This window comes from Coturnix japonica, chromosome 6, assembly GCF_054131305.1.
Source record: "Coturnix japonica strain WE chromosome 6, WE-NBRP24, whole genome shotgun sequence".
In the NCBI taxonomy this organism is placed as follows: Eukaryota; Metazoa; Chordata; class Aves; order Galliformes; family Phasianidae; genus Coturnix; species Coturnix japonica.
This window is the reverse complement of record NC_140668.1, coordinates 33,144,853-33,169,558: the sequence shown is the minus strand read 5'-3', so window position 1 is coordinate 33,169,558 and position 24,706 is coordinate 33,144,853. Positions and strand designations below refer to the sequence as shown.

Here is a 24,706-nt window from a genome sequence, read left to right as displayed (position 1 = left end):
GAAGTATAATCCTGCTAACAATGCACATTACTGATTTTGTACAAGCAGGTTACTGAGATGAGGAAAGCTGGTGACCCCACAAGGGATCCCCCACCCTCATGATATCTCATTAAGAGACAGCATTCTAAAATAAGCAGCTGAAAATTAAATTGATGTAGTTTAAAATTATTCTTTTTAGGTCTGATGCACGTCCAAGCTGAAGTCAAAGGAAGCCAGTAAAATAAACGCGGTAGACAGCTACTTGTTTGTGCCTTAACATATTATCCATTCTTATAACAGAATCAGTATTTACTAGCAATTTGTTTATTTTAAATTTAAAGTATTGCAACTGTTTATGAAGACCACCAAAAATAAGGCCTTCTGCACAAGAGTGAAGGCAAAACAAACTTGAAAAATCAATTCAAACTTATAACACATCAAAACATTTTCAATTCTTACACTTATTCTCTGGTCAATACTCCTCCGCCTGCCCAGCACAACAGTGTGCTTCAGCTACTTGTAGCTAACTCTCATCCAGCAAAGCTACCTCTTCAGCAGGGTTTGCTCCTGTTACTTCATTTTCTTAATATACACCTTTCAGATAAACATGCTGCCATACTCCATCACTCTCATCAAGTACATGAACCATCCAAAACCTCAAAAAGTGTACTACATCTCTCTATATTTTTCTGATATGAAGTGTTATGAAATATTAAAAGGCGTAGCTAATACTTGCAAACTATCAGATTGTTGTAAAGCTTCTCTAGATGTTAATGTTCATTACAACTATTCAAAATAAACAACTCAAACAGAAAACTCTCGGTGGCACAGTGTGGGCTTACTTCAGTGTCAGCCCTTCATACCATGACTGATACATGTTGCGAGTCAGATAGTGTGGAGATATATAGCTGCTTAGAAGTGTCATAAAGAGAAAAGCAAAGCTCAAGTCCATACGAGATTGTTACATTAATCTGTTCAATTTTATGGGCATTCATCTGTTCAATGCCCAATACTTCTGGATGTTATCAAACCCAAAACAAACTGCAACCCAGTTTTCAGTGGCAATTAGCTACAATCAGCAATTTGATGGCTGTCTCAATCAAAAACTTCTCAGGTGAGGCTTGGTAATTCCCACCACTTGGGCTGAAATACAGACTTGATCAAGGTAATTTTCCAGTGATATTAAGTTTAATAAAATATATCAATTCAAGCAACCATTATTGACTGACAGTATAAATGGCTTTGTTTAACTGAAACAGAAAACATGATGGAATGTACTTCAAAGATATCTACATTCTTCCCAATGCTCAGTCTCACAAAATTAGGAGAAAGTAGATAAGCCAAGTGCAACTCACTACTTCACAAAGATAAGGCCTTCTGGAGTGTTGGTACTGCTCTGTGAGCCTGGTAAGGAATACAGTTTGATGCCTGTATCCTTATTAGGAACACTTCGTCCTCCTGCATGACCATTTAGTAGAACCTCAAATAAAGTGCATACAAATCAAGAGCAAATTCTTCTTGGTCTTGTGAGGGGAAAAAAAAAAACAACCATCCAATTCAGTAAATAGGTATTAACCCTTTCTACTGCCTTGCATAACGTGTTAGCATATGTCCAGTAATTCTGTCAGCTCAAATTGTCCTCAGGCAGTTTTTGGCTGGTGATAAAACACCTTCTAAACTTTGTGATTAACAACAGCTAAGGATTAACCAAGCTCAAATGAAAGCAGAAAAGGATGAGACTGACTACATCTGTGAGAGCAGTACAACATTTTCTAGATAGCTCAAATGCCATTACTACCACATCCTCAGTTCAGTTGCTGTCCCAATGTCACTCTCCTTTAATCCCAAGCTGAGCTTCTTCTATTAACTTAAAATTTGCTCATTCTTTAAATTTATCTCTTTTAAACCTTTATATACCTTTCTAGCATCTGAATTGCTTGCTCTCTTCCTGCTATGGCTTAATTCACCCCTTTTCCTTAAATCCCCAAAACGTGTTTTGCTTTGTTTACAGGATTTTTCTGTGCATAAAATTGTAGCCAAATAAATAAATGTTTGTGTGTGCATTACATGTGTATATTATATATATAAAGCAATCTATTAAAAACAGGGCAGTAACAAAAATATGGAACACATAATTCAGGCATAACTCTCACGCATATGCAAAGAAACCAGTTCTACACTCCTATTACATTAAATCTGCTTTTCAAGGAAGAACTAGCAAAAGAGAATGCAAAAGACATCATGCTAAAGGATAACAAAAATGGAAAGAATTAGTTTTGTTTGTTTAGCTCGTTCCACAACTTAAAGACAAAGGAAAAATTCAGCGTCAGCTGATTCTCACCCTCCGTATTTCATTCTGACTTGTACAGTGAGAAATCCCTGTAATATAAACCCACAGATGCAACACATATAAACAAATAATGGCAAGGAGGAAATCAACCTACAATGGTTTCCACAGAAAAGAACATGCCATATATTTGTATCTTGTGCCATTTTCATCTTGTTTCTCTATTTCAGCATCTGCCTCAGCATCTCAGTGCTGCTTAGCAGCTCTAGCGCATCTTAAGACAACTGTTATGTAGGATGGCTCTGACCTAACGAAACACCAGGCAACTGATCTGGAAAGAACAAAAACTTGGCACTGACGGTTTCTTAGTTATTAGGAAAAATGCTTTTTGCAGAGCAGACAAATGCTAGAATGCTGTGTGTACTGTGGTTACATCAGCTTTCTTGGTGGGCCAGAAGCAACAAATCCGTATCAATTCAATAGTTTCATATTTGTGTAACTACTACTGACATATCCAAACATCCATAGAAAAGGGCTTTTTCCCCCTTCTTTCTGTACTATCACTCTGTAAACAATCAGACCTTCAGATACAGACTATAAGAGAAAGAGAGAGAAAACAAAACACTCCAGAACAGAAGGAAGAATTATTTTGCACTCAAAAACTTTTACATAGAAGACTGTACAGCAGTGTTTAACCACAAGCACCTGACAATTGTATAAGTGCATCTAAATAGCATGCTTCTTCCACCAGCAATAATTTCCTAGTTATGTGCTCAATTTTCCTAATTTAATGGTGATGTGTGTACAATAACAATATTTCCTTACAGATGTTCTGAACTTCAGGCCACTATTGGCTATGTTCAGTCAATTTCAGGCTTTTACATCCACAGGTTTGGTGTCCCCAACTCAAGCCTTTTATGTAACATATGAGAAAACTTCAGACATTTAAAATTACTTAGACAACAAATTATTCCTGGTTTGCCAGCAAGACTTTTACTCAAAAAGGCTCTTGCTGTCTAAAACAACAGTATTTTATGAAACGAGCACAGATATTTGAGTATGTGTAAAGAGATGAATGACCTGGATAAAGGCCATAAAACAAGACATTAAAACAACTGCAAGGGTTGAGCTCACATTTTACTAAGATTACTCCAGATGAGAAAATGTGACATTAACTCTTATACTCTTTCTTTTTCTCGCCACCAAAGTATCTAAAATCACTTTCCAGTGATAACATTTTCAGTCACTGATATATGCATCTCTGTAAAAGCATGGCAAAAAAAAAAAACTTTTTAAAATAGCAGATGTCCAAATTAATTATGTTGCAATTTCTCCAGCACCCTGAAAATGTGTGCCGAGTATACATCAGCCAGAAATGGACAGTTTCAGTCCCTCCTCACTCACACTGAGGTAAGAGAAAGCCTGACAATAACTATTTCAACTGGCAAAGAGGAGTCATTTCTGATATGAGTTTTATTCATGAGCTGATAAAACCACTGCTTTGCCAACACATGCTGTGCTTGAACTAAAGATTGTTATTGATATAGATGTTCCAGTATAACTATATTAGCAAACATTTTCTGCTGCAGAACAAGCCCAAACCATACCTTCTTCAGTGTTTTTATTTTTATTTTTTATTTCCCACTTCTTTAAATTTCTGAACCACAAAATGATTTTATCTTGGAACAGAAGGCTGTATTAGATAGCTAAAGGAGAGAAGGTCATGTTTTTTAAGGCAATTTTAAGTTGGAAAAACAGCAGAAAACGAAGACTAATTATAAAAACTAATAAGAAATAATTTCACAACTCTGACCCGTAAAGGCCATTTTTATACTCATCCTCTCCATCAGTCAAACCTGGGAGACTTTTCCTGTACTCAGCATGCTAAGCTGAGACTGCTCCTACCAACCTTAAATTAAATTAAAGAAAAGACTCTCCAATGACACTACCTACATTTCCATGCTCCACTGAGGAACACCATGCAAGCACTGATAATGCATTCCGCAGCAGAGACCAGATAAAGCCAGCACTGTGATTCTCTTTATACAACACATCTGATGCATCAAACCATTATTTCCAATAGTTGTAACTAAAACTATAACACATTTAAAATATATATCTGTGCACATACACATATATCTGTATATAGCCATAAACCCCATTCAAAAACCAGAATTCAAGCAATATTGCACTTCTCAAAAACATCAAGAGGAGAACGTGTGCCTACAAATATATCCATATATTCTCTCCTAAATAGAAATAAGAGGCAGGAAAACCCAAACGTGGAAACTAATTTCAATGGAATTTTACTGACATGATAAGGGAGCAGCAATTCCTCTTAAGTTTGATCTTCCATCTTATCAAAGGGAACATTTGCCTTTGAAAACTCTTACATGAGTCATTTGCTAAGAATACTAAGGGGATGGAATTAATTTTCCTCTGAATTAAAAATTCTAGGTTTCTTCTTCCAGAAAAGAAGTATTTAAAAATCACAGCAAGTGTGTTGCTTTATGATTTTGCCTATTATAGAATCTGAGAAGCAATTACTTCCAAGCAGTAAATGCCCTTTCTTTTCTGCACAAAGAAATGCCACTTCTAGGTCAATGAGTGAAACAGATGCTTTGTAACACCATTCTAAAAGAAGCCAGAGATGATAATAACAGTCCAAGGATAAGAAATATATTGAAATTACATACAATAATATTTACAGAAAATATTTTGATGAAATTAGATTGTATTATTTTTTTCTTCTGAAAGCAGTTCTTTGAGAAACCATTACAGCCACAATTATCTGAATTTTGTTTCATTCAGTGGGACTCTTGTCATGTTCTTGAGAATCAGTTTACCACAGAAATAAAATATTTACATCTCCTCCACTTTCAATGCCAGGGAAAATCACAAGAATCAGGTTTGTTATTTTGTGGTGGTTGTTGTTGTTTTTTGTTTGGTTGGTTTTTTAATTGGAAAACAGGAAGTGATCCAGCACACCTTACAGAGTTTTCACTTATCAATGGCAAGGAGAAAATTAAGGATTTCCATATAGGCCAATTAATAAAAAATACAACCCATGCCTTTCTCAGGCTCTGCGAGACTGTAGGTCTGCATTATCTAATTTGAAAGAGCATGAGAGTCATTTTACATGGAAAAAAAATGAGAGATCCTCTTCAATGAGCTCAAGGATGTCAAACAAATCTGAAAAACATAACTATGACAATTTAAATTCTATTCACTATTTCCTTATTATCAGAATCTTTTAAGGTGATCTTAGGTATTTCCCTACTGGAAGGCATCTATTCCAGCAGTTTTTCTTCCTAACTGATTCTAGAGGAAACAGCTCACACCAGGATGCTGTTGGGGACACGTTATTTAATGCCTGCAGTTCAGAAGAACCAGACTGATTTAGGGTTCAGTCCAGGTTTAGGTAATTAAAGCTTGTACAGCTGAATGAGTTGGAAGGGCTTTAGTAGCTTTATCTTGATCATTCAACAGAAGAAACTCTTCTGACAACCACTTAGGCTCAGTGCCATGTAAATAGTCTGGCATAAGTAATTCAATCCTCTTCCCTCAGCTTCCTTGCATTAATCTGTGGCCTCTTCAAAAGATTCCTAATACTGTTTGCTTCTGAGGATAAGATGCATATTATCTAACTGGTTTGGTGCTATGCAGATCATATAGTACTCCCCAAATTTTGAAGTACGTAATTGGAGTTAAAATAATAATAATAAAAATACAAGGGGCTGTTCCCCTCAGGAAATGTGCCTTAAGTTTGAACCAAGCTTTGGAAACGCACATTCCAAACACTTAGACATGACCCATTAAAATTCAACAGTAAAGATCCCATTGAGTTCAGGGAGTTCAATAATGTGGAAAAGGAACCCATGGTATGAGTATATTCAAAAATAGGCAATATAGACAAAAACTAAAAAGAAGGGTCCAGGCACTGGAAAGATGAAAGTCAAAGCAATATGGAGGTGAAAAGTCAAGAATAAGAATACATTTTCTTTCTTCTTTAATGTAAGAGGAAAAAAGAGAAATTTTATTTGATAGAGTGCATATGGAACAAAGAAGATCCACGTACTCCACCCTCCAGTTCTCATGACAGAGCCCATAAACACAGCTCACTACAGAATAAAACCTAACACAAAACATAACCTTTACTCCATGATCATTCCTGTTACCTATATATAAACATATTGATATATCTTGAAAATTATTGACCCCTTCCTCATACATACATACTAGGATTCCTTTGTTACTAAGCTTCAAGCAAGAAGACAAAGTAGCTTATAATCCTCTATTACAATGTTATACCCTGCCAGATTTCACTGGTAGCACTTCAGAAAGGAGAAATCGAGACACTGATGTCAGTGATACATCAGTTTCAGTCAGTAATGTTTGTTAGTCACATTCAGAGTCAAGGTTCCCTTTCCCCAAGAACACTCGGAAATCATAGCTTCCCCAGTAAATCTTTGGATATTTCTCGAAGGAGCAATGATGCATGTCCTGTATTCAGTGTCATAAAGCAAAGCTGAGAGATAATTATCCTGTGAGCACAGAGTCAGTGCAGTGTAAAAAAAGGTGCCAAAAATCCCAGCACTGTCATTAACTGCTGCTGGCTGCTTGTCATCTGAGAGCAGAGGACAGCCCATCATCCTGTGCTGGTAGAAGGAGAGATGAGAACATACCTGTACACAGTAGGATATTTATAAAATCTAATCATGCTGGAAGAAAATACAGAAATTGCCTCACAAAGACTTGTAGCACTTATTTCAGTTACATGACATTTCATTTTTCCTCTGGAGCCAACAATGTCATATCGCTGATCTTTTCCTGATTTAAAACTAACTTCCCAAAAACCTGTTAAATACTGAATTTTGTATAGCACCTGAACTGAAGCAGGATCAAGAAAGGAAAGAACCAGTAAATCAGTAGAACATATTGCCTATTTGCAGATGAGCCACTTCCTTTGAAAGCTGCTGACACCAGTATTGCTGGCTTTCTTTAAAAGCTGCTCTTGGAAAAGAAAGAAATTCCTCAATGCAAAGTGGGTTTGACTGCTAACAAACAAAGAGGAGGAGCACACAACCAGGCCTTGGTCACTGCTTCTGGCCGCCCGAGGCTGCCAAGGCAGAGCTACTTCAAAAAGGTGCATACACTCAAAGTGCAATCACTCATAACACACCAGATAAGTCTCAATGCATAGACAGCAAACAAGATTTGCAGCAAGAGATACAAGTTTGCAAGCTTGATGTGGCACAAGATGGGAGCCTGAGAAATCAGCCTGTGCCTCTACTGTACGTACTGTAAGAACATGTTTGTTACATAAAACCCTCAGATGATACTACAAAATTCCATCCTGTGTTGCAGAAACAGTACAAATTGAAAACCAAGGCCAGTGAGCCTGACCTGATTTGGCCTACATCCTGCCCAAATCTCAGCATCTCAGAGAAAGACAACCCACTCTCTAGCTCCCCTGCCCTCTTGCCAATCTACCCCTTAGGAGTCTGGAAAGGAAATGCCTTTTTCTGACTACTGGTCTTTCAATTACAGCAATCTTAGGCAGCTCTCTAACTGGAGCACTTGTAACATTTCTAAACAAATTTTAGTTACTGAGTCGATAGGAAAACTGCATTTCTGTGTGCAGAAAAATAAAAAGTATTATGCTTATCTGTAGCACCAGAGTATTTACCTTGTTACCTCAACTGATGAGCTTTTATTTTATTTCACTGTCTATCCAAATTTCCGATCAAATTCAAGAGAAAATTTGCTAAACATGTAAAATATTTTATCTGATTTCTCTTTTATCTCCTGAATAGTTAGAATAATACAAGTGTACAGTTGTAATTACAGAGTAAATAGCCAGAGGGTGCTGAGGCTTTCAGTTGAGATAGATGCTCGCCAATGTAGAGGCTCGCCACAAAAACTCCATGAAGGAGCAATCTCCAGAAAGAAATGCTGCCTTAGTGGTGGTCAGCCCTTAAATGGGATCTAGGAGAGGTGAGTCAAAATCCAGCCCTTCCAGGAGCACAGATGAATTACCTTCACCTGTGCTCCCACAGCTGACTCATCACTTGCTTCAGATGGTTAATCAAAGGTTCAGGCTGTGATCAACAGTTTCTCCTTACATCTCCCATTTCAAGCTGTAAAAATATATTTCTCTTAGTGATAGAAACATCACAAACATTTCATCTGAAGACTGATCTACACAACAACCAAAACCAGAGACAAGTTAAAACTTCACCTCCAATTAAATGAAACAGGATATAAACAGTAGCATCCTCAGCAGCTGGTGCACTGCTGAACTAGCCCAGGTATTCCACTTTGACTACTGTATTTTATTTTCATGAATTGAACACATTTCACTTACACCTAAGCACAGGTCCTGTTGTCCTAGAAAGCTAATAGCAGCAGGACTAAAGCAACTCTGAGGTGTTGTATAGTTGGAATAATATAAGTGCATAGTTGTAATTACAGAGTAAATAGCCAGAGGGTACCTAAAAAAAAAGACTCACCAGTGCTGAGGCTTTCAGTTGAAATGGATGCTTGCCAGTGTCAAAGCTCACCAGAAAAACTCCACAAAAGAGTAATCTCCAGTAAGAAATGCTGCCTTAGTGCTGGTCAGCCCTTGAATGGGATATAGGTGGAGTCAAGCTCCACCCCTTCCAGAGCACAGCTGAATTATCTTCACCTGTGCTCCTGCAGCTGACTGGTCGCTTGCCTCACATGGTTAATCAGAGGTTCAGGCTGTGATCACCAGTTTCCCTTACAGGTGTTATTACATGAAGTGAAATTTTCCTAGCTGAACTCAGTTTAATTCACCTGCATTAGCTGTGAACACAAAGCTTTGTTGACTCCATTAGCCTCTAGGTACAGTTCTGCAAGGGGCACATCCTCATCTGCTATGAACTATCATTCCACCAGCTCTTTATATATTTTCACCTTTTCCCTTTACTTCTTCAGCTTTTGAGAACATCCATTCTCACTTAGGCAGAAAGGCAGGCTCCCCACAGATGGCTGGGAGGAGCTCAGTTGCTGGACAGGAACAAAGAAGAGCTTTGGTGACATTTCCAACTGGCATTTTTTCAGCTGATGCTTAATCAACAGCAAGATCTGCTGATGCCTGGATACATCAGTGGCTAAAACCAGGTGCAGTTCAAACAAGGTTTTGATTTGATGGAAGTATTCTGCAAAGCTCAGCTCCCATGCACTGAGTTCAGTAAGGAAGCCATGTAAGAACTGTGGCAGGTTCCCTTGCCCCTGCTCTGCAGCCCATGTAAGCAAATGGGTCCACCCTATGAATATGAATACTGAGCAAGTGTAGTGTTTGTCTCTGAGAATATGGCTGGGCAAGCAGACAGCTATTCTTAGAACAGCTAGAACATAGAATGCATTTGTTTATACCCTTTGCATTATAAGATAGCATGGTGTAACTACAAAAAAAAAAAAAAAAGGATAATTCATCTATGTTAGTTTTGACCACCCTTACTTGGGCAGTACAAGGGAGAAGGGAGCTTCCTGGCATGTGTCATTAAAAGAAGTCTCTCGTAGTTGAAGACTTAAACAACAAATCTTACGTTTTGTGTGTATTTATGACACTTCTTAAAGGATTTGTGTATCTAAAGCAATGATGCATTACATTCTTCATTTCAGTAATATATTATGCTGCTACAAATGCCACCGGTCCTTTATTTTTTCCTCTGTTTCCTAAAACACATCAAAAATATTCTGTTGATCAGTTTCATTTCAATAAAACAAAGTCAACACTCAACAACAGAGGTTTAAACTTCCAGCAACCTAGTGTCTAAATTGCTTTTTTAGTCCCTAACATAGTTCTGAAGTTTTTCAAACAGCAGACTCTAAATAGAAACAGCCAATAATGAACAAAAAGGTCTCTTCCCATTCTGTGTGAGAATGTTTGCCTTCAGTATACAGCAAGAGCACAAACACTTAAACGTGGTTTTACACGTTTTCTCTTGCAATCAGAGAACACAGTCCAGCTTTCAATGTCTCACTTTAGCAGTTCAGTATGATATTTTATCAACTTGTTTATTTTTATAAGGATACTTCTCTCTAATAAATCTTCCCTGGAACTCAAAGGCTTGTGTAATTGAATTAATGGGCTTATAGAAAATAAGTTATAACCGACATTGCAAAGGTGGGGGTGGGGAAAGAAGGAATATTTCAGCAAGATGCAGCCTATTATGTAAATTTGTCACCACATGCCATACATAATGAATAAACCTTGTGCTCTTAACACTTTGATTATAGACTATACAGACAATGCAAATTAAAATTCCTGCTGCTCTATAAATGCAATGAGAGGAAATTATGTAAATTTTAACACATTAGATTGATTTGGTTGAAATGAAACCTGTTCCACTTGATGTTTTAGGGGAAGAGCCACAATTACAATGATTGAGAAAGTGCAGTGTTAATGAAGTGTGTTATTGCTAATCAATTCCTCCTCCTCTGGTAATGGCACAGGCATGTGCACAGTCACTACATCATTCACAGGCAAGCGTAACCTCTCACACCACCACACAGTTTACATGGCAGAAATTAAGGCTTCCATAAACTCATGCATATAGTCCTGATTAGCAGAAAAGATTCCACGGTGGAACTGTGACATTCAAGAAAGGTGTACAAGCACACATGTATATATATGCACACTCACAAGTATATGCAGGTAAAACTTTGTCAATACCACTTGGCTGAATACTGTACCGTCTTGTAAGCTCCTGTAGATTTGCTGTGATACGAACCAAGTAACTTCACTTTGAGCTAAATAATCACCTCTCTATTGGCTGATCTCTTGGAAAATATGGAATGAGACTATCACATGGTAATGATCTGAGCGTACTTAGTTAACTGAAATGAAGAGTGCATTTTTTAAAGCTCATAAGGAAATTTTCCACTCAAATTCAAAAATCAGAACTATTCTACCTTCACACCAACCTAAACATGTCACTCCAAGCACCGTGGTGCTGGTCGAAGCGAAATACTTTATGGAGCTCTTCATCAGCATGGCAATGACATGCAGAATACCGCATCACTTATCTTTTCTTAATAATTTACTGAGCTAAATGAGATAATGAATTAGAATATTTATAATAATTTTGCATTTTGCTTTCCCTTAGTTCTACAAAAATTTCCATGGCAATTTGTTATGGATACATTTCCACCTGTGATAGGATCCACAGTATCAGGAATCTGTGGCACTTATTTCACAGGTAACTATGAGAAGGTAGGATGTGCCAACCCATACTATTTTCTTTATATAACTCTCATATCATTCTCAGCAACATTTGTCACCACATGTAGTGACTGTATTTGTTTCCTGTCTCTTTTGACTTGTCTCCCACTACTTTATTTCTGTTCCCTGCTAAGACATAAGGAGCTACTCTGCACAAAGACAACTCATTGCCTTCAATACCAGTTTGACATACAGCAGGTCATAAATATACACATACAATATTAGGAAAACACAGGCAATGAGAGAGCTATTACAGAGAAATTACACAGCAGATAAAAATACAACTCCCACACCAAGACTGGCATTCCACATAGGAAATTTTAGTGTGTCCATGAATGTGGGAAAAAGTGAGGTCTGGACTCAGCTGTGAAAGGAATTCCAGCCAAGCAAAAGAAGAAAGTGCAGAAGTACAGATAAAAGGGAAGGATAGAATCGTTCCTAGAAATGAAGTGACATTTGCTTTTGCAAGCTGAGGATCTCTTCTTCTAGCAGCATGCACATCTCTGCTATGTTTAGCGTTTTAAAAATGCCAAGCACTTTTTGCCTCATTAATCCTGAACTAAAATGATCGCTATTGATGGGAGAAGCACAGGGAACACTTGCGACTGAGCCCTGCCCCTTCGGACCAGGAATGTCTATCACCATCCTAAATTCCTTCTGACATTGGGCTGGGAATGCTGGAGAACGCAGCTAGGAATTCTCCCCTCAGTGCTAAGAGACCACAGTTTGCATCACACCGCACCAACCAAAATCTCAAAGCACTATGTGGCCAAAGGAGCCACTTAGAGCTCAGTAAACAGAGGTTTGCAAAGAAAAACATGGGAAGTCTCCTAAAATTGAGAGAGATAGCAGAAAAAATGTAAACTCAGTGAGCTTACAGAAGTAGGAGCTAAGCACTTGCATTTGTAAGATTCAGTGCAGATATTTAGTTCTATAAAATAAACACAAAGAATCGTGGTAATAAATATCTCACCCCACAGAAATCGGCTCACCTTGCAGCTCACAAAGATCCTAGAAAAACAGAATCTCTCCACATTAGCTTTGCTTGAATTCTTTGATTTCACACTGCTATGTTTGTAGGAAAAAATGCTCTTTGATGTAGGAATATTAGAAGGAGTGAAACAATAAATTTCCCATATTCTAATATCCAGACATACTAAGCTTGTTTCAAGGACCCCTTGATTCATGACGGCAAATAATTAAATTACCTGAGCTTTGATCAAGGAGTTGCTGCAGTCCTTTTTTGATGTAGAACGTGGCTGTTTGAAGCTCCAGACAGATAACTCGTCCATATGTTGTTTAACCCTTTTGTCACTAGTAGCAGTTTTATGCAATGTTTTGGCATTTCACAGTGAACACCACAGTATCATTTGGGACTACTGCCCAGTAGGAAATATAGTGAATAAAAGGAATCCAATAGGATCCTTATACTAGAGACCTCATGGGGCATTTATTGAAAGGCTGAAATTGCTCCTTTGAACCAATCAAAAATCATTTTTCAGCCAAGTTATCTTGCCTTACTATTAGACTTTGGAAGCTGCTCTTTAGATGACATACCATGGGCACATTAAAAAACTGAGAAGCAAGGGGTTTTGCCTTTGTTATACCAGAGTTTTGCTCTATGCTTTCTAAATATTTCCCCTAAAAGAAACAAGTGAGCACACATTCATCTAGTAAAGTAAAAGAACTCTCTTAAAATAAGAAAACCATATATACAGATTTAAGTCTTTCATTCTTTCCCCTCCTCAAATACAGGCACCTGGATGACGTCACCTTTTCTATAAAAAAGCAGAACTCCAAGCCAAGCTGCCTGCAAAACTGAACAGAAAACTGAAGCAAGTCCAGATGCCGTCCTCTAAGCTGATTTGTAATCTTGACTGTGATTACTGAGCTAGAAAGAATTTCTCTCTATAAATGAGGAATTATGCTCCTTTTCATTCATTCCAGGATCCTTTAGGGACATGGGGAGGATACTAAGAGGGTATAATTAGAAAGCATAATTAATATTTGTGGATCTCTTACTCAGTTCCTAATACAACTTCAGCAACATAGCCATGGATGTTATAGAAATGACATCACCAGACTACTAGGAAAAAGTATTTTTTGCAATAAGACTTTTTCAGGTATCATTCATGGCTGAAAGGTGCCTGTCCTTCAAGGCACAGCAGGGAAAAGCATCCATGACATTCAGACTGACAACTCAATTTATAAGGATAAAGGCTTAAGAAGGCGTAATGAATATGCCTGGCTTACTAAAGGTAACAGACAAATTATTTTGGGGTGGGAGAAAATAAACAGAAGTTTGTGTGTTTACATTTAAAACACTTGATATGGTATTAAAAATGTGGTACTTTTCTAATTTTTAGGTAAATAAAGCTCGGGGCCTTTTATAAAGCCCGGGGGGAAATATGGATAATCAACTGTTATGTATAAAAAAGGATGTGAATCTGTGTACAAATTCACTGTGGATTTGCTGCATATAAAACTAGGTAATAGAAACCCTTCATATCTGACTAAAAATACTCCTCATAATAATATGGAAAATCTGAAATTCAGGAAACAAATAGCATTCATAAACTTAAAGTAATAAAGTGCCTAAGGCATTTACGGGTTAATTGCAGTCTACTTTTAAGAACATGGAAACAATTAAAACACAACTTTTTCTGCTGTTTACTTTGAATGATTTCATTTCTATTAAAAATGGATCTGACTTCCAGATGGGCTATAACTTTGGGCAACAATATTCGTCCTCTCCAGGAGACAACGTGACTCAACACCACTAGAAAACTCTCTTGTACACATAATTAGTTCAATTTATGTAACTTCTTTTTCACAATAAAGTTTACAGTATCAACAGCCTTTTGTAATTGCTTTGCAAAAAATAAATATTAGAAGTCACGTATTTTGTAAGCTTTCCTATTTTGTAGAGTTTTTCAAGAAATAACTTGCCAGTCATTCATTTCTGAAGGGAGATAACACAAATTCTAACTGGGTTCACACACTGTGTTACGGTGACAGTCAGAAACAGGATTTAGTGGCTGTGAGCACAAAGTACAGATCTATACCCAGCTCATCAGAAATCCGACACATGTAGACAATTTGGTTCACGTCTGCTGCAGAGGATGGCCTACAGAGCCTTCTGAAGGCAGCAATTACAGCTAGCATACTTTCTGACCTCCTGCTAAACATAAAAGAATCCAAGGTCATGACAACAAGCAACTGTCAAATCCTGGTAAGTATTTGAGCTGGCACTTTCTCTACAGACTTGATTATTTCAGCCAAACTCATTCCTTGTTCAATTTGATTGGATAATTAAACCAATACTAGTGCAATTTCTTACATATAATACAGTATAGATGGCATTTCTAACCCAAGTATGACTTAAAAACACCTTAGCCATGAAATGCACGCCTCCATATAAGCTCTGTTTAAAAACGTGAGTTAATGCAATAATCAAAACTAGTTTAGATTTCCATATTAAGGTCATTGCTCAATAATACCAAGGTCAAATGAATGACTTAATAGCCTCATATAGTTTCTCTGCTTTACTTCAGAATGACCAGACATAATTTTAACCAGCAATGTATAAATGATGAATATGCGGTTAAAACGTATCTTGTCACAGCAATTATTATTAAAATTCTGCAAACAATAAAAACAAATCTATGGGCACATATTAAATAAAGTGGACAGTTCTGTAGCTTTCTCAATGATAAATACATACTGAAGGTCACAGCAAGGTGGTACTCAATGTCAACTCAATGTCATTCAAAAGAAAAGAACAGACTTACTCAATTCTACTTGTGATTTTCAGTGAGTATGCTCTGATTTCTCTTATTAAAACTAGGCCAGCAGCCACGGATTAGTTCATAAGGCCATACAAATGCAGCTCATTGCTGCAGCACAGAGTAAATCTTGGTGCTTCCTTTTTCAGCTGTGGAGTTTGGTTGGAAGCCTCTAAAGATAACTGAGAACTAGTTTTTATCACATCTAACTGCTCCCAGTAGTTTGGCATATATCTGTATAAGGATAAAAAAACAACTAAGTAATGCAGAAGGTTGCCAGATAATAATAACTACAAGACTGCAGTGAGGGGTTGTATTAAATAGGAGAGTAGGAATGAGAGGTCTACATTTAATTCAAGTTGAAGTAAGAGCCAAAGGAGAAGGTAAGTGTTAGGTTAGCCTGACCCAGTCTATCGGAGGATTTCTTCACATTTGGTTAGAGGACAAATGGATTTTGTTGAGTAAAAGAGAAAAATGGGGAAAAAACCACAACACTAGAAAAGTAGAGTCCACTGTACCCAATAAAAGTGAAGTTATGGGAAAGCAGGGCAAGGTGGGAATGTTTGAAGGTTAGAAGTTCACTGAGTATTTGATTTCATGCTGCAAAGAGGGAGCGGAAGCTAATAAAGCAAGGCACAAGAAATATCATCTAAACATAAGCAAGATCAATAAACTCAAGGAGATGACACAGGAACCTGAGAAACCAGGAGCACAGCACCATTGCTGAGGAGCAATCTCAATCTCACCAAGGTCATATAGACAGTAACCTTAAGTACTGTACATGATATGTTTTAACCTACATCATGCAGAGGCCTCAATTAGCTGTGAAAGTCTTCAAATCACCTTTGCACAGGTCAGTGAACTGTGAACATAACTGAGGAAGGAATCATCTCAAACTGGCTTCACTACAAGGATATACCCAAAGGTGGCTCCACATGCTAGAGATCTATAAGGAGTGTTAAATTTAATACTTGGAACTTGGCTACATACTTACAGTTTTTGAACACAATTTTTTCATAACGATGTTGTGAAATCCACATTTTTAAGGACAGAAGAACTGTAATGACCATCCTAAATCTGAACTCCAGTCACTTGTCTTGTTACCTAATCAGCCCTTTTGTATGTAAATGATAAATTGTTTGTAACTAAATGCCAGTGTCTGCTATGTTTCATTCCTGCTTTAGAAAAAGGAAATGCTATGTAAATTGCCACCATGCTAAAAAGAATTGAAATGCATACTAATCAGCCATACTCTCTGAGCTATACCGGCTATAACTGGAACAAATAAAAAGGCAACAATCAGCAAGGGACAAAGTTTTCTATTTGAATCAGGGCCCCAAACAGAATTATCATTCAATTGCTTCTCAACATGTTGGAACCTCTTATGTCTGGAAAAATTGGGCTCGAAAAGCTGAATGAACAGTAACGTTCGCTAACGTTATTAAAGATCTTCACTGAATTTTCAGTTGCAAGCAGCAAACATGCTGAAAGAGAGTGGCAAGGAAAAGTTATCTTTAAATATAACTTCTCACTGTTTGCATTGGATAAAAGTTAGAGTACTTTGTCAGCATCATCAGTGGTCATCTCTACATTTAACAGTGACGGCTGCAGCATGAAACAGGAGGCTTTGATCATTCTACTTCATGTATTCAGTCAACCGAGCAGCACTCAGCTGTTTTAATATTGGTCACTTCTCAGAGAAAGCTTACAAACACGTCTGCTCTGACTAGGAAGCATCCTGTCATAAAGATACACCTTCACATCTTGTTTTGATTGGTGAACTAAAATGAACTGAATGGTCCTTAGGAGCACATAACTACAGTCAATATTCGGTCAGTTCTTCCAAAACCAGAGGCTGCCTTTCGGAATCACTGCTCTGAAAAGGGCAGAAACTACTCCTAGAAGTTCAAGTGCATTTTCTAATGCTAATGAGACCAGTTCTTTTTATTTGTTAAATGCCATTTGAAGTCCTATATTTCCTTCAAGATTTATCTCAGATTAAGTTATTAATTCCAAAATTTTGGTTCAAACTTGCTGAATATCACTGTTTGCAAACGATTTAAAGGCTCAATTTCTTAACCTATGGCTTCAGGTAAAATTTGCTAATAAGACGCAACAAATTAATTAAAAGAAATGTGAAATGAAAATATGTGTGCATAAAGTGCACATATAAAAGTTGTATGTATACAAGGGTATGAGACTATATAGCTAAAAAGATCCAAGGATGCTTGGATAAAGGCGGGTACACTTATAGACATCCTGGTATATACTTATAGTTTTGTTTCCAATATTGCATTATTCAATGCTATCCAACTTTTCACCAACTCTTTGCATGACAGCGTCTACACACAAAAGAAAGAAATGATTAGTTGATAAAAGATAAAAGTAACACAGTTACAGTTATTCATTCAGCAGCCAAGATCTTTGAGATAATTACTTTAAATCAAGAAGGGACAGACCATTTAAATTTATGACTCAATGCCGACACATGCATGTATTAATAAAACAGTTAGCATTAATGGAAATAGGGTTTAGTCTCCTGATTCAAATAGAGCTATCATTTCTGGTTTATATTGAACTAATGACTTATCCTTGGCAGAATGATATGTATGCATGTATTTAACTATTTAACTTAACCACTGAGACCAATTAATATGTTTCTGAAGTTTTATTTTATTTTAAAATATATATCAGCAGCCTCACTGGGATAAAATTTATGTTGAACCAGAGTTTCTATGCCATCAGTTTAACCTTAAATGTAAAACTTTCTAATGGAATATCTGATGATAATTCTGCATAAAATAAAGACTACTGAAATGCAGTGCAGAAGAAACAGCTCTTCAGTATGACTGACATTAAGGAACTTTTTTGCCTACCAAGCTAGCGTGGAGTTCATGTGAAAAGAAACAGGAGCTGCCAAATATACCCATAAGCTATTTCTATCCTACTTGTTTGTGTGAAGATAGAAGTGAGGAACCAAACTGAGCATAACCATCCAAACCAGGCTGTTTTCAGACTACGGAGCGGTAGTGATGCATGATGGTAAAGCAGGGAAACTTGCACTAAATAGCACTGCACACAGCTGGAACAGAAGAAACCTAAACTCCTGGGCCCACCAAGCTCACAAACATGGAAATTCTATGACTTGTGTTTTAAAGGGTTATTGAATGTAATTCTTTATGCACATCACTCCAGTTTCTGTGTACATGGGCCTGTCTCTCCAAGTAGTCATTGAGAGTTCAGTAGAACTGTATTAGGCCATACCAACACACATAAACAGAAGAGAGGTATTTCCGACCGCTTATGTTCATGTCTCAAAGTTCTGTTCGATTTTGTCTGCTTTATAAGACTTTGTGATCCACAACTGAATTTTACATCAGTTTGTCTATAATGTGGGTAACTGTTTATCTGTTGATGGGCTATTAGAACATTATTGTAATAGTAAATCCTACTTGGAAGCTTATAACAGCTTTGTTCACCAGTCACTCTGGAAAAACATGGTTCTTCCTTTGTACTCAGTTACTCGGTCCTTTTCTTTTAATCCATTTACATTGATTTCTGCTACTCCAACTCGGCCTGCCATTGCATTACAATTAAGAATTCTGATGAACCCTGGCTGTTTCAGAAGGGAAAGGGCTCTTACTCATTGCCAAACTCTGGAGAAAAAAAAAGAAAAAGAAAAACAAAAACAAGAAAACACAAAACCCCCTTAGAATTTGCTTAAGCCAGCACTTTAAAATCGAAGAACTAAATTATGGCTCCTGGAGCCAGCAGAGCTCAGTGGTGCTGAGATGTCTGAAAGCCACCGCACCACCCAAGCTGTTATGGAAGAAGGCCTTATGCCTTTGTCAGGCAAAATCAGCCATAATGTCTCCCTCCCCAAAGGCACTCTCAGCAGCAGGCTGGCTGCTCTACATACTTGTCTCCAAACTCCTGCTGTTGCTTGTGAGGCACTGCTGCAGTCCTAACCGTGTGTAATGTACTCTGGAGGGCAGCTCTAACTTTTCCACCAACTGGAGTGCATCTAACAGCGTAAAGGGATGCTTTCTGCCTTGGAGCTCAGCTCAAAATTCTACACTTCATTACGTGTAGGTTTTCTTTCTTATACACGGGAATGCGATTGGAAAGAGTCAAACTAAAGCCCCCTGCAGCCCATGTCCTGCCCCCACCCCAGCGTGGGTGTCTAGGGAGGAATGTGAGAACAGGACAGCTGGAATTGAGAATCATTTCAACTCTGCAACCCCTTAAAATGCACACTGTTTTCACTCAGCATTTGCAATGATGGGCTGTAACATCTTCTGTTCATCTTTGTCTTTTCTGTTTCAAGGTGCTATGGGATATTGGGAAATGATCTGTTCTCTGTTTTTCCACTGTAAGCTCCACTGACCCAGATGTCTACGGGTAAATGAAGACCAATTCAGCCTGCTATGCCTTTCTTCTCTCCAAGACGTTGTAACAGAATATCCCAAGCACTGACAATATTTCTGAGAAACGTTTTTGGTTTTGCCCTATCGTTTTTTATACCTTTACACCCCAGCCCTTAGCATAGCAGGAACCGACGGTGCCTTTGACAAAGGGAGGACGAGACAGCAAATCCCTTACAAACCGCTGCGCCGAGAGGACCGCCGCTGTTTGTATCAGACCCAGACTGCGGCTGCGGCATCCGTCTGACAAACTCAACTTACACCGTCCCTAAACTTTGTAGTGAGCGCCAAGGTGGTAACGCGACGCCGAAGGTAACGCGATCCACCGACTAGAAAGATGTTAATCCTGACAAACTGCCTGAGCATTAGCCCGAACCGCAGCGAGATTGAATCCCGTCTCCCCCGGGAGCGCCGCCGCTGCCGGCGGTAACAAAACGCCTTTCAGACGCCCGGAGCGCGGCGACGGTGCGAGAGCGGAGCGACAGCGCCCTCTGGTGCCCGTCCGGCCCCGCTCTGCCGGCGCTGCCCCTCCGCCGGGCACCGCGAGCTGATGCGGCACTCGCCAACCGCGGTCAGATGGATTTAAAGCCCTTTCTTGAGCGAGGAAGGAAAACAAACGGGTTTGGGAATTCGGCATCCTTACAGGACTCGGCAGTTTCGCAGGCTATGAGTATTCTGTAATCAAACACAGGGCTACGTTGCGTCCTCACATACCATTAAGGAGTGTTAGAACTACATGATTATAATGTTCCTAAACTGATGAGCGAGGAAATAAAAAACACATTCCACACCACAAACTCCAAGACTTAATCACAAAGTAAGTCCTTTTAAAACCAAGATCCAAGCTATCCCGAAGCCAATAGCCACCTCCTTCTATTTCCTGAATCTTTGGGTTGGACCCAACAAAGGGACCATGAAAAAAAGTGATATTTTTAGTGGGTATAGCATAGGAAACTATGTGTGGATTTTTAACTTTAAATGCTAACAGAAACACTCAGACGTATAACGTCTAGGAAGCATGCTGCTGAATGGCTCCGAATTAATTGATTCCAGATGAGACCTCTGTTTCACACACACTGAAGATATTCTGCAAAACATCCAGCTCACAAAATGGATTCAAAGTCACTCAAAGGGGTTCACCCAGGAGGAGCAGACACGAGCGTTAAGTCTGAAGTTGCTTCAGATTTCTATAGTGTCTGTGCTGGAAATACCTTCTGGGATTGTTGTGGAATCCTGTTACTTAATGCATGCCTTGCTAAAAGAAAAAAATCAGTCTCAAACTCCTGGAATTCTGAACTTCACCCAAACTACATCAAATGTTGTTACAATGGTATATAAACTGAAGCTGGAATCACATGATATATTAGCAAGTGATAATCAGATAGATCACAGAAATTGTTGTAATCTTTGTAGTTTCCTCACATGATTATGAAAAAAGAAGATTCAGTTTGGTTATTCTGTCCCTCATTTGTCCATTTCCATGCATATTTCCTTCTGAAACCACCAATGACAAATTGCAATGACTTATCTCTTGATGCGCTCTATCGTAGCGGCTTTTCTGGTAATGAAGTAATCTAGCTCTTGGTGATTTCTTATGGACAGACAACACTTAAAATGTTAGCAAAGTTGAAGCTGATGGAGAGAAGTCCATAAATCACATCATGCTAATTCCCTGCCATCCTAGTGCAAAGCTGAGGGAAATAGACAAATAAACCATTAAATAAATAAATGAAAGAATCCCATTCCAGGGCCTAAGAACAAGAGCTTGCAGGAGAAAGGTACCTTTAGGTAACTTCCCTCAAAAATGTCCATTTCTTTTCCTGAAGATGTAGCTCTTTGTTCTGTAACTTTATTTTGCCATTCTCCCTCAAGAGGAAGGAGAAGTGCTTTAGAAGTACAGTCAGAAACTTCTGTTTTCTGTAGTATGGCAGACAAAGACATATGCTATAAAACATGTGTTAAGGTCTGAAGCCCAACACTAGATCTTCTCTTCATTCTCACTGCCTATCTCCCAACAACGCAATTTGAACTGCTCTGCTATGAAAATGCTGTTCATAAGCAAGCATCTGCAATTCCACTCCTGTGTACTGGTGTATATCTCTCCTTATAAAATCATCCAAAGGACCGAGTACAGCCATCGATTTGTGTTTCAAACCTCAGTGGACAGAACTGAGGCAGATGCCAGATTAATTATTGCAGAACTTCCATATTGGAAGTAAATTCATTTATTGATATAATGGGCAGCTAGTGTGGAAAAAGAGAACAAAATCCCTACCTGGAGAAATCACACAGACTTTGGAAAGACTGAAGCAAGCAAGGGAAGGGGAAAAGAGGCAGACAGACATTCAGTAACGTCTGAGTAGTTGCTTCCCTCCTTCTAAATCTGTTAGTGCTTTTCTCACCCAACAGTTTCACTATTAAAGAATTAAAAAGATTTAATTTCTTATTAGAGGCTGCTCGGTCTGTATCGCCATCACAAATCAACAGGAAGAAAGTCTTTCCCAGGGAGTTACAACTCACTGGAATGCGAAAGGAGAAATGAGCATTCTCTTTTATAAAAGGCCAATTTCTGAATTAGTGACCTCATTTGCTAAAGAGGTTCCTTTGTCACAGATATCTCGGTAGGTAAATACTATGTTACACAGCCACTCTGTCCTTTGTAGCAATGGTACAAAGATCTCCTCGCATATACCGGTTCTCTCCTCAGCAGATGAATATTTAAAAGAGTAGACAATAAAGGGGGGGCTTCTATAGGAGGTAAAGGCATTTGTATCATGATGTCAGACTGCTATATGTGCTCCCCAAGGACTGCACAGGAAGCACTTTTATTCTGAAACTTAATGGTATTTATGGGGGCCCACAGCTCAGTCTATTTTGCCTTTCTTGGGGATGTGCTCACGCACGTCTCACCCCAGGAATCTGATGCTTTCTGCATCAGTCCGTGTTAGAGACAGATACCATTTTGGTACCTTGTGAATAGTAATGCATTTCAAAGCTAGCAAGCAAATTAAAAATATAATAAAAGAAGAAAGATATAAATCAAAGTCTTTCCCTCGTTCATTCTGGATAGAATATCCCTTCATTTCATGCACTCCTAATTTCTGCATATCCATTTCATGCCTGGGAGCTACAGCATAAGTAAAAGATTTGCAGTTCGGAGCTTTCAGTATCTGTTTATCCGGAGGAACATTTTAACACAGACAAACGCTCATCCTTCCCCTTCCAGTCCCCCCCGGGCAAGATGTGGAAACAAGAATAATATTAAAAAAATAGAACATAATAAAAAATAGGAGAAAGAAAGGAACCACACTCAAGAACCCAACGGCAGTCGCTGCACGCTCTCTCCCCACCGGGGCTGCGGAACCCTCGGGCCCCTCCGCGCTCCCCACACACACCTGCCCTAAGTTTGCTGCGCACCCACGCGCGGACACGCACGCATCCTCCCGCCCGGTGCTGGTGCTGCGCGCTCCGGTAGAGCAGCGCTCCGGCGGCCACCCGTTCGCTCCGCCAAGCCGGCGCGGCACCGCGATGCTCCCGCGGCTCCGGGCAGTGCCTACCTGAGCGTCCAGCGGGGCTGGAGGCTTCCCGGGGCCACCTCCGGAGGAGGGGGAGAGGAGGCAAGTCCCATTCACAACTAGACGCCGAGCAGAGGCGGCAGCATCTTCAGCCTATTACACTCCACCGGCAGCGGCTGCTGAATGAGGCTCCGAGCTAGTGGCAGGAATTAGAAAGAGGGAGGGAGGGGAAAGGGGAGAGGAAAGGGGAGAGGGAGGGAGAGAGAGGGAGCAAGGGGGAGTGAAGCGAGATGAGAGGAAGGGAGAAGCTGGAGGCTGTTGCTTCTTCTCTGTTTCCTCCTCCCTTCCCCCAAGCCCAGAGGGAAGCAAACCCCCGAGCCCGCCCGGGAGCCGCACCCCGAGTGCCCTGGGCAGGAGAAACGGGGCTGGGGGCGAGGGGATGCGGAGCCCACACGCGCGCACGGCTCTGCTCGGCTGCTCTCGGCCGCGCGGACACCCACGCGCGTCCGCGAGGGGACGGGGCCGCCCACCCCGTTGTGCCGACGGGATGTGACCCGTCCCAGCCCTGCCCTGCCCTGCCACCACCCCTCTGCTGACGGCCTGGGACCACCCCACGGCAGCGCCTCCGCGGGTGGGCCCGAGCCCACGCAAAGCCCTGGGTACGGCCAACATCACGGGGCTTTACTGCCAGGACACACCTTGACACAGACAGACAACACCTCGGGTGGACGAGCAGCTGGAGCACGGTGTGCTGACCGCACTCGTTTCCTCACATAATTACACATTTCCCAAGGAAAAATAAAAGTTTCCCGAGCATTTCTACACATGGAAGATCTCAGCCTGTGCAGCCCAGAGCCCTCGAGATGCAGGGGTGAGCCCTCCCTTCCTCACACGAACCTAAAACTCGGGGCACAGTGCCCAGGCGGGGCAGAGCTGCTCGGCACCGCTGTTGGCAGATGCTCTGTGCCAACACAGCAGCACCACAGCCTGCCCTTGCCCCACCACCATACAGGCACACACTGGCCTGCAAGATGCACTCACAGCACCAATGTCCACTCACTCAGAGGCTCAACACAGCGCAGGGAGGGATACGATGCACAGCCCATCAAGAATCAGTCTGGAAACGGCTGGGTGCACCTTTGTGCAAAGAATCTGCCCATCCTCAGGCAGCCCTCCCGCCCGCTCATCCCCCATGCCACCAGGCAGCACTGCTCCGGAATCACACCGCTCAGCCCTGAAGAACAAGGCTTTTATATGCTGTGGTTAATTAGCTCTGCCAATAACTCCAGGCAAAGAGGAGAAGGAAAAAAAAAAAAAAAAAAAAAAAAAGCGAAAAGAAAACTGGCACAAAAAGCTCCCACTGTACAAACAAAGAATTTGGAAGGAGGGAAGCTGATAAACAATGCATCCCAGGGAGGCCAGCAGGCAATGAACTCAGCCCAGCGAGCAGCAAGCCCTGGGCC

General features: G+C 40.0%; 1 protein-coding gene across 5 annotated transcripts in view; it reads right to left on the bottom strand.

Annotated features, from left to right (window-relative positions):
- The window catches only part of CDH11 (cadherin 11), a 77,128-nt gene extending 53,700 nt beyond the window's left edge, over nucleotides 1-23,428 (bottom strand). For 4 of the 5 annotated variants that reach the window (XM_015874076.2, XM_085551158.1, XM_032447058.2 and 1 more), the window contains exon 1: nucleotides 23,286-23,428. The gene's annotated coding sequence lies outside the window, so the exon portion shown is untranslated. Of the gene's footprint in view, nucleotides 1-23,123 lie in introns of all 5 variants that reach the window. The other variant, XM_085551159.1, reaches the window with a different exon arrangement.
- Nucleotides 23,429-24,706: the final 1,278 nt, after the last annotated feature.